At 36.6% G+C, this 18,027-nt stretch overlaps 1 long non-coding RNA gene across 3 annotated transcripts; it reads right to left on the reverse strand.

Moving 5' to 3' along the window:
* Positions 1 to 8,960: 8,960 nt before the first annotated feature.
* Positions 8,961 to 10,481, reverse strand: LOC145028959 (uncharacterized). Of its 3 annotated transcripts, none has more exons than XR_013676288.1 (3): positions 10,043 to 10,481; positions 9,756 to 9,890; positions 8,961 to 9,138 (listed from the first exon to the last, which is right to left on the reverse strand). It is a non-coding gene; the product is annotated as an uncharacterized LOC145028959 (long non-coding RNA). The 3 variants fall into 3 exon arrangements; XR_013676289.1 differs by having other exon boundaries at positions 9,744 to 9,890; XR_013676287.1 differs by lacking the exon at positions 8,961 to 9,138 and having other exon boundaries at positions 9,632 to 9,890; positions 10,043 to 10,122; positions 10,262 to 10,481.
* Positions 10,482 to 18,027: the final 7,546 nt, after the last annotated feature.

Below are 18,027 nucleotides of genomic sequence, written 5' to 3' on the forward strand. Positions count from 1 at the left end.
TGATTTTTTGATGATGATGAACTCAAGATTTTTGGAGAGAAGAAGAAGGATGTTCTTGGGAGCTAAGTGAGGAGTTTGAAGTTGTGAAGTGTGTGTGTGTGTGTGATTGGCCGAGAGATAAGAGAGTGAGGGGGGTGGAAGAGTTTACTTCTCTAAAGGTGATGGGTGGTGTACAGATATTTGATGGTCAAATGCCTTGTTACATGTTAAATTAAAATGAGGTGTCATGTCTTATTATCGAATCCTTTTTTAATAACCCATAACCCACCCATAAGGTTCTCGTCCCAATGGGTGGCCCAAAAAAATAGTGGGCTTCGATTTGTGGCTTGGCTCAAAAAGTTTTTTCAGCCAAAAAAGAGTTTTCGGTCCATTTAGGGCCTAAGAAAGGTTTTTGGCCTAAATAGGCAGAACGGAAAAAGCCTCATCCTAATAAGGCCTAAAGAAAAGGCTTTCAGCCCAATAAGGCCAAATGAAGAATTTATTGGCCCAACAAGGCCCATTAAAGGGTTTTTAGCCCAATTTAAAGTCCAATAATTTTTTTTGGCCCATTAAGGCCCAAAGAGAGATTCATGGCCCAATAAGACTAAGTGAAGAATTTATCGGCCCAATAGGGCCCAATGATGAAGTCTTGGTCCAATAAGGGTTTTGGGTGGAGAATTCTTGGGCTTAGGCCCAAAATTTATTAGACTTGGCTTATTGGTTAGAGTTTTGGACTTGCATGAGGTTGTTTCGGTATGAATCACAATTTATGAATGTATGAACTTAAATAGCATTGCAGTTTAAATTTCACTAAATATAATGTTGCAAGGTTACATAGAGGAGACTGTCTTATACAAGGATCAACATCTTAACCCAAATTGGCTAGTTGTGATATCATCCCCCCGTTAAAGGGTATTTCGTCCAAAAAATTGTTTTGGATTAGCCTTTAAGAACTAGGGAAAAGATGGGGGTACTTTTGCATCATCTGATCTTTGCGTTCCCGGCTGAATTCTGGTCCTCGCCTGGCTCTCCATCGGACCTTCCCAATGGGAATGCGACTTTGTTTTTTTCGTTTTACTTCTCTGTCCATTATCTCCATGGGTTCCTCAATGAAATGAAGGTTTACATTTACCTCAATCTCGTCGAGCAAGACAACGAGGGTTTCGTCAGATAGGCATTTATTCAGGTTAACATGTGAAAGACAAGGTGTATATTGCTATTGAGTTTAACTTTTTAAATTTAACTTTTAAGGTTGACTGTTGAGGTTTATAATCAAAGGGTTTGACTTTTAAGTTTGATTTTGGTTTTTAGTTGTGCTTTTTAATTGATTTTGAGGTCTACGAGGGAGTTGAAAACATGAAAGAGAGTCGTCAGGATATGTTAAGACAAAACTTCAACATGTTCGATTATATCCCTGGAGAAACCCTCGAAACTCAGTTGCAGCGATTTACTACACTTACTACTGAGATGAATATAGCTGGGATCTTCTTGACTAAGTCCGAGATAAACAAAAAGCTGCTAAATTCACTTCCGAAATCGTGGGATATGAATGTGTCTATCATCATGAAGACAAAAGATCTCAATCATCTTAGTCTTGCTGATGTAATTGAAGAACTTGATGCTCTGAAGTCTGGAAATATAATGAGTTTTGTAAACCTTCCGGTCAATGAAGTTTCATGTTCTCAATCATGTACACTATCTAGCGAAGATACGATTAAATTTCTTCGGGAACAAATTGATTTATTAAAAAGAGAAGTTGAGGACCTGAGATATGAAGGATATCAACTCAGGAAACGACAGAAACCCCTGAAGGCTGAGTTAGAAGCAAAAACCAAGGACTTTAGGAAACTTCAGGAAGAGTATAGCAACAAGTGTGAAAATTATGATTATGTTAAGAGACAACTTGCTGCTGTAACTAAAGAACTTGACGCTTTAAAAATTAAGTGTGGAGTTTCAAAAATTATACTGCGTCAAGTCAGACAGTCGAGTCCTTATATGAAACCATATTAAAATTCAAAGAAAATCAAAACAAGGGTCTAGGGTATGATAATGTACCTCCTCCTTATAATCATAACTACACATCCATCTCTATGACACAGGACGAAACTGAAAGGGAGCCACATATTCGATATGGAAAACGAGCTGGATTTGTGTCAGGAGGAGTTATTAATGTTGACAATACTAATGTTTCTACTTGATGTGCAAGTAAAGTAGCAGAAGATGAGAACAAGGAGAGCACTACTAAACAAACCAATGACTCCTTGAACTCTGAATCTGTTTGTTTCGAACTCAACTGCTTCTGATCAACCTTCCATTGAGAAATACAGGGCACCAATTCCAACGCAACAAAGTTCTTGTGGCAAGTGTGCATGTGGGAACAACAAGAGACAAGGAAAGGCTAAGCCACCAGGGGCAGGAAGAAACAATTTCCCAGTGAAGATAAAGACTTGTTTTCACTGTGGAACACCTGGTCACATTGCCCGAAACTATCCTAATCGCGCATATGTTCCCTACTACGCACAAGGATGGAAAAACGCGCCAAGTGGGAGATACTTCAAAAGAAACCCTTCCAGGTCATGCTCAGACAATGGTGGCTGGAATGCGCAGAAGGCCAAGAATCTAAATCCCAAGGGCAAGAAGGGAATGTCAGCTAAGAAGTCCATCCAAGAGATGCTCCCGTGCAGCCAAAATCAAAGTCATCTCAACGGCCGACATCAAGATCAAAAGCAAGTATTGAGCCACCCGTCAAATCGAAAAAGAAATAGGTTAAACCCAACTACAAATGGGTTCCGAAGGATCAAACTCCCAAATCAACTAACGACTCTAATATTTCTACATCTTCTGTTTGTGATAAGCAGGACATGTCATGGGAGAGAGTACCATGCAAGGATGACAAAGGTCGACCCAGTTTCAAAATGGACTGGGTTCCAAAGACCAACTGATCCCGCTCTATGCTGGAATAGCTTTGGAGGCATATCACCAGAACATTATTTAGAGTATGTGTCCTTTGCGGGAAAGGAAGAAAGGAAGGGATCACTCATGGGGTTAGTGCTTAATGATATGAAGAATTTTCGGATCTGTTCTGAGATTATGCTTGCTGTTCTCAGACGTTCTGAATGCAGATTCAATCGGTGAATTACGGTTTGCATTTTCTTCTCTATACTCCTACGTTTTTCTTAAGCTGATTCGCTTTAACGACTAATTATTGTTTTAGGATAGTTTAAATTTGCGCATTTATTTTCGTTTCTCTCCTATGCACAAATTTAGGGGGAGAAATAAAAACAAAACAAAAATTAGAAAATTTTTTAAAAAATATATATATTTGGTGTAAAAGAAATGTGCTTGAGGGAGATGTTTATGGAAGTGATATTATCAAGTGATAACAAGCAACCTGAGTCTGCATAACGTACCCAAAGTTGAAGGGTCTATGCTCTGGTTTGATGCGTCGGTAGGCACGAAAGATTCTAAATGGACTTGACTAGGCAGAGTTAAACTTAAGAATTTCTTAGTCTTGACAAATCTTGACCTAGTTAGATCCGTTCAGCCTGGCAATACGACACTCGGATAGGTTGAGCAGGGAGATATATATGGGAATCCACTCTTCACATTAAATGAACCCGTACTTGGAACTATGGTTTAACTTTTCCTCGATGTGCGGATTCTGTCCTTAATTCCGATTGGATGGGGCGACTTGTAAATTCCGATAAATTAGGTTTGTAGAAAATCGTTTTCTTTCTTTCTGTCTGTTAGTCATATGTTGTTTCCTTTGCGTGACTTCCAATCTGACCTGGTACACAACATATGCAACTCTATTTCTCTACATGTTATATATATGAAATTCTTCTTATCTGTTAGTCATATGTTGTCTCCTTTGCATGACTTCCAATCCGACCTGGTACACAACATATGCAACCTTCTACTTCTCAACCCCTCTGAAACAATAAGTAATAGCAATCTGAATCTGTTCTCCCTGAATGATTGTCTGCTCACCCGGTGTAAGGAGTACTCTGGAAGTTCTCGATGGTTGGGGCATATCAGGAAGTGGGAAACACGTTCTAGTACACTTAAAATTGAACTCATATAGATTGTCTATAGATCTCGTTGCTCAATTTAGGTGGACAACAATATCCCTGGTCGTCGTCAACTGAATGGTCTTTAAGATATAGTATCTAAGGAATTAGGATCATATAAAATTTCTAGGAACTTAGGATCTCTTTGTCTTACAATTATTAGTATGTCCTAAAATGGTCATAATGTTTCGTGTTTAAGTGGATCACAATACCGACGATCGAACAGACAAAGATGTGAATAAGAAAGGTACCGACAAGTGGATAAAGATTGTCAAAAAACTTTGATCCCAAATCACTATTAAAGTTAGATATTATTTTAATTTTGTTAAATTTGTTCATAGTTTCTTCTAATTTAAATATTAGGGGAGAATTAAAAATTAAAAATAATGAAAATAAAAATATCAGAAAAATAAAAAAAAATCAAAGAAAAATAAAAAAAATTAAAAATCCAAAAATAGTGTTATTTTTGTTTTATTTCTTGTTCAGAAAAATCAAAAATCCAAAAATAATTTTATTTATGTTTTAATTTGTGTGCTAAGTTTTCTTTTAGTTTTGTTTTGTCTTGAAAAGTGATTTCATGTATAGATAAGACTCATGGAGTTTGTGTTAAAGATTTCTGAGCCAAAGCCTCGTCCGTGAGCATCGAAGAATTTGCATTCGAAGGAGCAAGAAATGAAGATTATTCTTTCAACATTCAATCCTTCAACCCTAGCAGCAAGGTGAAGCAGAAATTGAAGATTATGTGACAGATTGCATTGAAGCCTTCTCAATCAGTCTGTTGCTATCGTTGTACCTGCTGAAGTGATCCAAAAGATTTGTTCTCTTTGAAGATTCTCAAGCTGAAAGCGTCATCTTTCAAGAATTAGTACATAAACCATCCTCACCCAATGTGCGTTCAATTTCAAATCTTGAAGAATTTCCCAAGTGCTCAAGATGAAGTCATTCATTAAAGATAAATACTGAATCCAAGCTCTCATTGAAGATTAACAAGAAGAGCCAGCTACTTTTTAGGGGGAGCTTGTTGGGTCAATTAAGAAATGAAAGTTATAAACCAAGGGGGAGATTGTTGGGTCAAAATTATGGTTTATACTTTGCTTTTCTGGGCAATTATATTTTTCTGTAATATTTCTAAAGTTTACGGTTGAGTTTACGGCCGTAAGCACCTTACAAACGTAAACCCATTTATGGCCCATGTCCACCAAGCCCATATTCTCCATGTATAAATATAGGTGTTAGGGTGAGGAGTATTGATTGATGAACACAAAGAGAGTTTATGATCTAGAGAGAAAGGAGTGTTTGTGTGTGTAAATCTTGTGTAAGGAATTTAATTCATATTATCAATACATTCAATATTTTTATTATTCTTCTTCTTATTCTCTTCTATTTGATCTGACATCATCCGTTTGATTGGGATTCCGCACCATCAAACGGATCTGACTGATACACATGCAAATTAGGGACTTACAGTGTCTAAGTGTTCCATAGTGAAAACTTGTCTTTTTCTTCACTGTGAAGTTGTTTCTTCCTATCCCTGGTGGCGTAGTCTTGCCTTGTCTCTTATTGTTCCCACAAGCACACTTGAGACATACACTTTATTTCACTGGAATTGGTGGCATGTATTTCTCAACATCAGGTTGATTAGAAGCAAATTCATAGTTCAAGGAGACATTGGATTGTTCAATAGTGCTCTCCTTGTTCTCATCTTCTACCACTTTACCTGCATAGGAGGTAGAAACATCAGTATTCTTCTCCTTAACACCCTCAGTTGGCCCTGATTGTTCAGTCTTAACTGGAGCTAATTCAGGGAGTGGGACAAACTCAGCATGTGTCTCTTCCTCATTGGTTTCAAGGGATGAGTTATAGTTGTCATTAAGGGGAGGTGAAACACTGTGGTACCCTAGACCCTTGTTTTGATTATCTTTGAATCTTAAGTGCTTTTCAATCATCGAGGCAACTACCTCACTTGGAACATTATATTTTCTAAGATTAGAATCTGCATTTTCAAATTTGTTTTTCAATGTGTCAAGCTCGGCAGTCACAGAGGCAAGTTGTCTCTTAATATAGTCATAATTTTCACATTTATTGCTATATTCTTCTTGAAGTTTTCGGAAATCCTTGATTTTGGCTTCTAGTTGTTCTTTTAAGGGTTTTTCACCTTTCCTTAGAGTATAGCCTTCATATTTAAGGTCCTCATTTCCCCTTTTTAGCAAATCAATTTGTTCGCGAATAAATTTAATCGTAGCTTCACAAGTTGGAGTACATGAAACTTTATTTACCGGAATGGATGTGGAACTCATTGTTTACCAAAAATTTGCCCTTTAACTTAAAACCTCAAATGTCTACCTTAAAAGGTTAAATTTAAAAAGTCAAACATAAAAGTCAAACTTGGAAAGTCAAACTGAAAAACTAAATCTGAAAATTTGAAAGTTAAACGAGAAAGTCAAATTTTAAAGTCAAAGGTCAAACTTAAAAGTCAAAGTCAAAAATAAAAGTCAAAAATTAAAAACTAAAATCTTTGGTTGAAAATAGAATTTAAAAATAAAGGAAATTAATTTTTGGGTTAAAAGTGTCAAAACTGCAAAATTAGGTGCGAATGGGAGTGCTTTTGACTTAAAATTTGAAGGATTAAATCAACAGGGATCTTGGCCCAAGTGGTAAGATGCGTTGTTGAGTAGAGAATTGACCCGGGTTCGATCCTTGGCACCTCCAAAAATTTGCCGCATCTCTTATTTTTTTAAATGTACGATGCGAGGACTTCACGTGTGAGGATGTCTGCTGACTGAGACAGAGACCGAGACCGAGGCTACTGAACCGTACACCTAGCCGCTTACCGAGCCGCACACTACGAGGCTACACACCGAGCTGTACACCAAGGCCGCACACTCCGAGCCGTACATCGAGGACCGTACACGCATGTGCGGCCATACACCTTCAACAGCTCACGAAAAATGACTTTTTTCACCGTTTTTGCTCCAAAACTCTATCAAAAACTCGTTTTTAGGAAAAATACAAAGACTAAACCTCCATTATTTGTCCAAGATCTATCCAAAATCGCAAAAATCCTTCAAAAATAAGATCAAATAAGCTCCAGATCTAATAAAATTGATTGATATAATGCAAGCTATGATACCACTTGTAAGTCCCCAAATTTGCTTGTGTATCAATCAGATCCAATTGATGGTGCGGAATCCCAATCAATTGGATGATGTCAAATCAAAATAGAAGAGAAGGAGAAGAAGACTAACTTGAATCTATGATGTATTGAAGATATGAATGAAGATCCTTACAATAGATTCACACACACTCTCTTCTTCTCTCTTGTTTCTCTCTCTAAAACACCTTAGAATACATACACTTAAGCTCCTTGTCCGTTCCTGGTCGTACACTCCCACCCACAATTTATAGGACCACCATTCGTACACACGACTAAGGCCATAAATTTTTTTTGGGCCTAGACAGAAAAATACATTTTCCTAGAAAAACAAAGTATAAACCATATGTTTAGATCCAACAATAATTTTTGAAGAGATTCCGGAGTGAGTTTTGAAAAGTTCCGGAGCAAAGAATTTAATCTTGGACACGGATTTAGAGATGAATATCGTTCTGGACTTGAATTCCAGGATGATCTTATAAAGTATGTTCCTAGGCGTGATTAGTACCAATGTGACTATATTAGTCATGGACTTCATCATGATGAGATGAGATGAGTTGTACAATCTTAAAACTACAAAAGGTGGTTAGATAAAAAGACACGTTAAATGATCTTCTTTATTTCGAGAGGTAACAATTCGTAGATGAATTAAATTTTGATTTTGGAACATTTTTGCTTTCAGATGTTGTCATCAGATAGTGCAAACCTCTTGAAAGAACTGATGATCAGAAATCATTATACCCATTTTGTTCAGAGAACCATTGAATTTGGTCTCGTCTAATTCCTTACTAAAGACATCAGCAATTTCATTGTCAGATGGAACAAAAATAAGTTCGAGGTTACCATTTAAAACATGATCTTTAATGAAATGGTATCGTATGTCTGCTTTGTCATAGAGTGTTGAATTGGATTGTGTGAACACTCTAAGAAAAATGCGATTTTCCTAGGGAAGGAATCCATTGCAAAAAGATGAAATTTCGTTGCAAAAGACGTATAGAAACGGAATTTGCAACGGAATAGTTCCATCCCAAAAAACCTCGTAGCTAAGGTGTTGCAACGGAAACAATAATTCTGTCACAAACGTGACAACAAAATGAAATCCATTGTAGATGGTATTCCATCGTGTATTCCGTTGTAGGATGTCGTTGCGAATTCCGTGGTAGTTCTTCCATCACAAATTCCATGGTGATGAATCCCTAGATAAATCCGTTGTGATGACTCCCATGCTAAATCCGTTGCGGCAAATCCCTAGCTAAATCCGTCGTGATGACTCCCTAGCTAAATCCATGTTGTTGGTTCCATAGCAAAATCTGTGGTGTTGGTTCCATAGCAAAATTTGTGATGTTGGTTCCATAGAAAAATCCGTAGTCTATATTCTATAACCGATTCCATAGCAAATTTCGTAGACATACTTCCGTAGCAGAGATCATAGCTATGGATGGATAATTAATTTAGAAATTAAATACAAATTATTTTGTACTAATATATAAAAACAAAAGTAACAAAAAATCAAAGAGCATTTATATTATAAAATAAAACAAAAAATATTTATTACATGGAAAATAAAAAGTGGTTAATCTAAAATAAATACTTTGCAACAAACAAATCAAAACTTTATGATCTACTAGTTTTGTAGTTCTTTAAAAGCATTAATAACAACCATTGCCTATTATAGTTGTTTATTAAGCTTGCTCGATTCTTTTGTTGTGTTGGTCATCTTTGGCCTTCATTATTTTCATATGTTCTTCGTGTTCTCTTTTTTTTTTTAGTAATAAGCTTCCTCAATTCTTCCACTTCATCATTTTTTTTCCAGAATGTCAGATACTTCCGTTGTACCGTTAACATTAATCACTATTACCGCCTTTGCAAATAAGCCAATATAGGTTCTGTTTGTCTTATCACCTAATACCCTTTTTGGTTTCAAATGGGACATATTTCCTGATTACAAGTAAAAAAAATAGTCAATACCAATTAATTAACCTGTGATAACATAGTAGTACACATGCAGTTTCCTTCACTTATGATAACATACTAGTTATTCATAAGTTTAGGGCAACATGCATGAAATAGTAGCCTACTTTCTTTTACTTTTTTTCTTCTAATCGATACATATACTTTGAAAAATGCACTTTTTTCTCACTGGGGCACTGGACTTTTTTTCTCAACTCTTTTCTTATTCTACAATTATAATGATTTAATATGAGAGACATTATATCAAATCATTTTCATGTAATATAACAGTTGGGCAAAACAATCCTCAACTAACAAAAAATACATGCCCTAAAAAAGAGAACTAATAAGGACAAAAAATAGTTCTACTTTTGTTATATAATATTATAATTATAGAAAAAAATTATTGTAAAACTAATTTACTTATTGATTTCATAAAACTCTCAAAACCATAAATATGAAACAATATAGATTTCATCAGTTTCATCCTGCACAATAAAATTATGTAGTGGAAAAACCTAGGATCAAAAATAAAGATTGGTAATAATGGAGAGAACCAAAAAGAACAATGAAGCATAAGAGGGGAAATGTACAAAAATATTAACTAGTCGATTTTTTTGGGGTGCATGTTTGTAGATTTGGGGTTTCTGAGCAGAGAAAAGGCTTTGATGATCACCGGTAACCATTGTTATTGGTGTCGGATCTTGTAGCTAGGGTGAAGAGAGATAAGACACACGAGTCTGAAAATTTTAAACAAACAATCAATTGATCAAATTGAGGGTCGTTTTTTCTCATATCGATGCTTTGTTTATATAAGATGAAAAAATTGTTGATTTCATTATAGACTTTGTATGTATGTTTTTAAGTAGAATATATTTGACTCCTTACTTACTCAGATTTCGTTTGAGAACCTCCAAAACAAAACCCCTGATTTTTGAACTTATTGTTTTCAACTTCAGTGGTTCCCTGCCTCTAATCACAAAAATTGAAGCGAGAAACATACATCAGCAGTAGCAGGAAAGCATGAGGTGTGTAAATGATTTATAAAGTCGTCAAAAACAATAGACCTTTGAACTTCGCCATCTTATATACCTTAACATGTAGATATTACCTTCATATTTCAAGCGATTGGTTGAGACAACAAGTGGATTGGAGGCGGAGGTACGCCTCTTACATTTAAACAACCAATCCCCCAACGATTATCAGTAGTAGCAGAAAGGAATTTCCAAGCTGTCAATCGAAGCAAGAGTAAATACTTGGGTGGGAGTGATGGATAGGGTTTTTAAAGAGAGCGGATGAATTTCTTGAGTGAGAGAGAGTCTCCAATCGAGTCATCACCATCATATTGGAATGTCGACCTCACTTTGGAGGTAAACGTATACTAGTTGAGGGTTCTTGTTATCAAATAAAAATTTGATTTTTGGGTCAAATTATCAACGGGATAATGTGGGGATAATGTAGCGGGATTTTTAGAATGGGAATTACATGAAAATTTGGAAGGGGTGAAAATTTAAATGAATAGTGGAAATAAAATTTATATATTTGTATTTTTATTTATAAAAATTAATTTTTTTTTATCTTAAGAGTCAACTAAAAAAAACCAATTTTTGATGCATTTTTTATATATTTGCATTTTTTAGATAAAAACAGAACATTTTTTATTTTAAGAGTCAACTAATAGTCAGCTCGACCCTTGGACCCCGCTGTGAGAACCCGAATTTTTTTGCCTTGTAAAGTCAGTCCAATCAACCATAAGTCAGACTCGTTTCGGCTATCTTTTAGCATTGTTTATGGTCTACTTGAGTGTTCTAAGCCTAGTACAATCAAGGTTTGAGCTTACGGATGAGTTACCTTAAATCATAACAAGTCAATACGGCTAAACACTCCTTCAAGAGGATTGTACGGCCGTACACATGGTTGTACGGCCTTACACCCCCTCATGGCTGCACACTCCATCTAATATAAGTGATAGTTAGTTATTTTTATCACCTTTTCACACTCTCAAGCCTAGAATTTGTTTTCTCTCTCAACTATCATTGATTTTTCACTAGGATATTCAAATAAGTAAGTGTTTCATCCTTTGATTAGTTGATACATGGCTATATCTACCATCAACCTTTAATCTTCAAGAACACCAAGAACACACACTAGATTTTGGGTTAGATCTTCAAGAACACACACTAGTTTTTGGACCTTAAACACCCCTTCAAGCTTCTATATAGTAAGTATTCCTTCTATAGCTTGTTATCTACTAGAAACTCATTATGTTCATCATCAAAGTCGACATTATATCAAGAACATCAAGGGTGTACCGCCATGCACACCCCATGTGGCCGTACACACCTTTGTTTAGGTTCAAAGTAGCCATAAACTCTCCTTAAGGTTGAGCATGGGTCAGAACACACTCCCTAGAAGCATCATAGGACCTTAAAACACACTTTGGCATGTTTCATAGTGAGTGTACAGCTTTACACACACTTGGGCCGTACACCCTGGCCGTACACACACTTGGGTCGTACACCGTGGCTGTACATACCTCTTCTTGTGCGTACACACCCCCTTGATCAATCATATGTGATTCTACACTTCATTTCAAGTGTTCCTTAACCCCTTAGGTTGTTTCCCTTCATGATTAGTTGTCTAAAACACTAATTATATAATAATATGTTTCAAGATATGTCATTTAGGACTCATGTGTCTTGGGAATTCACTCGTGGAACTTCTCATCCTTACGTGAATTTGCATTTGAATCCCCAACATAAGGTGAGTTCATACCCCTACATTTTACCACTTTTTACTGTTTTAAGGGGGGAATAAAAGTCTAAACACAAGAAATGTGTTTACTTTAAATGAAATTCTTTAAATATTTCAAATGACACCAAGTCATCAAAGTACTTTTAAATGTTATTAAAGTCTTTTAAATATTGGAAAATACTTTTAAATGATATTAAAATCTTTTATTTATTGGTAAATGCTTTTTAAATTTTTTATAAATTCTTTCAACTTCTATTGTGTATAAATCATGTTTATATGTGTATACTTATATAAATAAGATTTAAAGGGCTTAGGACTAATGAATTGCCTTACTTCCTTTTCCTTGTCTGGATGTGGGCTTAGGGCAAACTTATTTGTCCAACTGTCGTTTAAATCATAATTGTATATCATGTATATACATATAAATATAAAAGTTAGTTCATTAGTGTTTTCATACTCCCTTTGTAACATGTTGAGCAAAAGGAATGCATTCATGAATATCACATGCTTAATAGAAGATACTAGTAAACTATAATAGGTATAGTTTAGAGAGTCAATACTTACTACTTGGTAGAACATTAAAGTCATAGTAATACATAGAGATCAAATACTTTATAGCTTTATATATACGGAAAATATAAACAAGTAATACGAATGTATCAATGTTACGAACTAAGCATAATGAACTTAATATGGGTACACGAGCATTGTACCAGAAACCAATACAAAGGTGGGTACGCGAGCATAGTACCAAAACCCAGCATATAAAATGGGCATGCGAGCATAGTACGAGACACGAATACGGTGAGTGTGTGTTTGGGAGCAATAGTGGTGTTGCAACGAACCTAAAACTTACCAAATCATATATGTAAAGGATTCTATAGAAGAAAACATAAAGTAAAATACTATTGGAGTATTTTAGGATGCTACTCAATAGCATGACTAAAAGTGTACCACAACAAAGAAACTTAAGAATCAAACACAAAACAAAGATACTATAGGAGTATCTTGAATATCCATTAATAGTTTATGTTAGAATTAAAAAGACCCTTACTGGCTGATCTATAACTGCAGGGTGGATACTTCCAAAGGTTATATATAATAATGATCTTATAGACTTAGAATGTGTGGTTTCACTCCATTTCCTTTTCCTTGTTTTGATGTGGATTTAGAGTAGTATCACATATTTGAAGGTCTATTAGATCTGGGTTATATATAATTTGTATGCACCAAGTGATTATATAAGGACCCAGTAAGGATCACAAGTTAAAATTTATTTATAGGAATATTTTAATTAGTCTCATAGATTCTCTAGACATCTCATTTCTCGCACCGACAACTTAGCTAGAGATAACACCTTATTAGGATAGTCAACAGAGGAATCAAAGATAAAAAAGGAGGAATCCACCTAGAGGACTTCAAGGAGGGATCAGATGAGGATCACGAAGCTAAGAGAATTCTTATGGATGATATAGGAAGATATGGGGACAACAGAACACGTTCGTCAAGAGTAGAATAGAGGAAGATAAGGAGACAATAGAACACTTTTGTCAAGAGTAGAATAGAAAACAGTGGAAACCACTCATGAGTCATACGAGGTGGCAGAATACCTTACATGTCACCCTAATAACTAATCGGTTAATACAACCTAGTGATTTAGTGAATACACTACTCACACTATGTGGTAGGCATAAATTCTTTATAATTACAACTCGTTGATAACAGTAAATCAAGTCACAGTGTTTCAATAAGAATCATCACATCTATCGATTTCCATAGTTATTTACGAACTCATTTTCCTTTCATGCATCAGAATCATGTCTTCGCATGGAAATAACCGTTCAGCCGATGAAACCCCGATTCTACATATAGACACCGCTACTTTCCAAGCCGTCGTAACAACTGCCGTGACAATTGTCCTAGCACAATTCAACGCAAGTGAAGTAAACAAAGATGGAAACAGAGTTGACAATTCAAACCATTGTAACAACTCAGGGAATCAACGAATGATAGTAGTCACAAACACCCAAGGCCACAAACCTAATAGCAAGAATCGAAAGCTTCAGGTCAAGCAATATAGTGGAACACTCCCAAAGTGTAACAAGTGCAACTTTCATCATAACGGAGCATATCGTGAGATGCATTGCAGGAATTGCAACAGAAAGGGGCACACTGCTTGTTTCTCTAGAGCATCCGCACGACCTATCTCCCAAGTCCCTGGCATCGGAGTTAGCCAGACTTGCTATGGTTGTGGTGAACTCGGACACAATAAAAGGAATTATACAAAAAGGATGAACAACGAAAGCACTCGTGTCTGCATAACTCCAACCCTGCACATCACTTCAACCACTGATGTTGGTACATGCCAAATATGTCATATATGCGGCAAGATAGGACATCTAAAGAAGGATTTCCTAATAACAAAGTGATTGGTTTTGAGCATTCTAACACTTCCTAAGTGTACATGCAACCCTAATAAACCTTGGATCTATGTTTGTCTAAGATACATGCAAATAATTATTTTTTCCAAGGTTCATATCCTAACTAGCATGGCATGGGGAACATGAATCAAATAAAGCTAGTAGAAATACTTACCTTGTAGTAGTAGTTGATTGCTTGGAGTTTTAGAGCCTAGCACCAATAGTGAGAATGCCTCAAATGGAAATCACATATCATCACAAACTTGGAACTTTGAGAGAATAGTCACTACTATCTTGAAATCGGCCCTCACCTCAACAAGTGTCAACTAGTGTGATTTCAAGAACCAAAGCCTCCTTTATATAACGTGGTGGATTAGGGTTACATCCATGTAAACCCTAATACCCATGTCTCTTCATTTCCATGAGATCCATGGGTTAAAGCTCCATGGAGTATCCATGGACTTTTCCATGCAAGCCTAGCCTATTTCAAATAAGCATTAGCCTACACTATATAAATATAGAAGCCCATATTTAATTAGTAATATCTTTGATCTCTAAATTAATCCTAGATTAATTATAGATCAATAATAATTAAATAATATGATCTTATATTAATATACTAGAACTTATAATATATTAATAAATCATAACTTGTACTATTCTCAAATATTATCCATAAATTGTTCAGGTGAAGTGCAACCCAAATGGACCATGTTGGATCGGGTCAAGTACATACCAAATATAGTTATGGACTTAGACACCATATCCAACAGTCTCCAACTTGGATAAGTCTAATAACTATAGTTGCAAGTATGACTTGAGGAACCAATCAACAATCGTAGCTCTTTAAACTCTGTTGAACTAGAACGCGCCATTTAGATAAGTGATCATATAATCCTCTGCTCAAGATATCAGCCGGACAAATACATGGAACATGGTCTTACTTATTGTCCAGCATTTGTTTCTCGATTTCCGATTTGTTTGACATAGAACATAACTGAACACATCAATTTAGTTCTGACCGGGCCCGGTACATAGGTCAAAACACAATCATCGAGGGGCCCAGATATCAGCTTCTAATCCTAGAAGGAACAGATAAACTTCGACTCATATGTTTGTTCTACCACTCATTGAATTATACACAAAGGCCCGTTTTATAACATCGAGTTACCAATGCGTTTTCTTACAATCAATGCATAATCAACTCGTAAGTAACAAATCATATCTCTAGGTTTGAAGACTTATATGATATTACCATCTCACGATCACTCGAGATAAAATTCCATGAAGTGATTCCAGTGAGTGTGGGTTGAGTCCAATGCTCAGAACTTATGAGCACTCATGATTGTTGTAGCCATGTCCAACACCTTAGACCTCTACAACCAATCATGACAGTCTTGATTCATACCTACTTCCGACATATGACCGATTGTGGAGGTTTGAATAATATGATATACCAAACATGATTATTCTGGAAGTAAAAACATGCAAAAGAAATATAGTAAACGATTGAAAAGACATAGCAACACTTTACTCATAAATAAAACACCTTTTATTCATCATCTAATGTCAATACACTTTACAAATTTCATAATTTATCTAACTACTAAAACTTATATCATCCTTCAGCCCTATGCTCCGAGCATGTTGGAGATGCTTAACCCTACTGGGTTCTCATCCGATGATACCATCTTTGCCACGAGGATTACTTCTTCTATTCGATGTCTGATGAAGTGATATTTTATGTCAATGTGTCTGGATCTACCATGATCTCTTGGTTCCTTGGCTAAGGCAACCGCACTATTGCTGTCACAGAAAATCTCCATTGGCTCTTTTATAGCTGGTACAACTCCAAGGTCTCCGATGAAGTTCTTTAGCCATATAGCGTCCTTTGCTGCCTCGCTTGCTGCTATATGCTCTGATTCACAAGTGGAATCAGCCACTGTCTCCTGCTTGGAACTCTTCCAAGTGATTACTCCTCCGTTTAAGGTAAAGACCCAGCCCGACTGAGAGTGGAAATTATCCCTATCAGTCTAGAAGCTAGCACCACTATACCCCACAACTCTCAAGTCATCACTCCCACCGAAGGTAAGGACCCAGTCCTTTGTCCTCCGCAGGCACTTGAGGATATTCTTTACCGCAGTCCAGTGTTCCTTGCCAGGGTTCCCCTGATACCTGCTAACCATGCTCAAAGCAAAGGCTACATCAGGTCGAGTACACGTCATAGAATACATGATCGATCCTACAGCTGAAGCATAAGGTAGTCGACTCATTTCTGCTATCTCAGCCTCAGTACTAGGGCTTTGTGTCTTACTCAATCTGGCGTTACTCTGAATGGGTAACTCACCTTTCTTGGAGTTATGCATGTTGAATCTTTTCAACACCTTGTCTACATAGGTGCTTTGACTAAGTTCAATTAGTCTTTTACTCCTGTTTCTCAAAATCCTTATCCCTAGGATATAGGCATCTTCACCAAGGTCCTTCATAGCGAAACACTTCCCAAGCCAGGACTTTACTTCCTGCAGGGTTGGGATGTCATTTCCTATGAGTAGTATGTCATCCACATATAGTACCAAAAAGCTAACTATGCTCCCACTAGCCTTGACATAAATACAAGATTCATCTTCACTCCTAGAAAAGCCAAATTCCTTGACCTTTTCATCAAAGCAAAGATTCCATTTGCGAGGTACTTGCTTTAATCCATAAATGGATTTCTCAAGCTTACACACTCTATTAGGGTACTCGTTGCTGACAAAACCTTCTGGATGACTCATGTAAACATCTTAAGTCAACTTTCTATTAAGGAAAGAGGTTTTGACATCCATTTGCCAAATTTCATAGTCATGAAATGCAGCTATGGCTAACATAACCCTAATAGACTTAATCTTGGCTAGTGGAGAAAAGGTCTCATCATAATCCACTCCAAGAATTTGAGAGAAGCCCTTTACAACCAGTCGAGCCTTATAAGTGTGTACATTACCATCCATGGCGGTCTTCTTCTTGAAGATCCATTTGCACCCTACAGTCTTACGACCTGGTACATTCTCAACCAAGTTCCAAACTTTACTGTCATACATGGATTGTATCTCTCTATCCATAGCCTCTTTCCATTTAGCAGACTCGGGGCCTGCCATGGCTTCCTCGTAGCTGTTAGGTTCATCCAGACCTACTAGTGTCTCATCACTAATAAGTGTCTCACCTTTTGCAGTAATATGGAAACCATAGTAATGCTCAGGTGCATTCCTAACTCTCGTGGAACGCCTCAGAGGTACAGATTCGTCAATTGGCTCAATAGGAGTTTCCTCCTCAAGTTGAGGGCTAGGGTTTAAAGTTCCTTCACCGCTTGACTCTTGAAGTTCTTCAAGGTCAATTTGCCTCCTACTGTCTCCTTGGCTTATAAATTCTCTCTCTCGAAAGACTCCTCTTCTTGCTACAAATACCACATCATCACTAGGTCTGTAGAAGAGGTAACCAAAGGATATTTGTGGGTAGCCGATGAAAATACACCTCTCGCTTCGGGGTTCTAGCTTATCATGAGACTCGCGCCTCACAAAAGCCTCGCAACCCCAAATCTTGATGTGCTCTAGTTTAGGTACTTTACCAGTCCACATCTCGTGAGGAGTTTTTGTAACTTTCTTTGTAGGAACTAGATTAAGGATATGGGTGGCAGTCTCTAAGGCATACCCCCAAAATGACATTGGTA

This window comes from Lactuca saligna, chromosome 2 (assembly GCF_052625555.1).
Source record: "Lactuca saligna cultivar CGN05327 chromosome 2, ASM5262555v1, whole genome shotgun sequence".
NCBI lineage: Eukaryota > Viridiplantae > Streptophyta > Magnoliopsida > Asterales > Asteraceae > Lactuca > Lactuca saligna.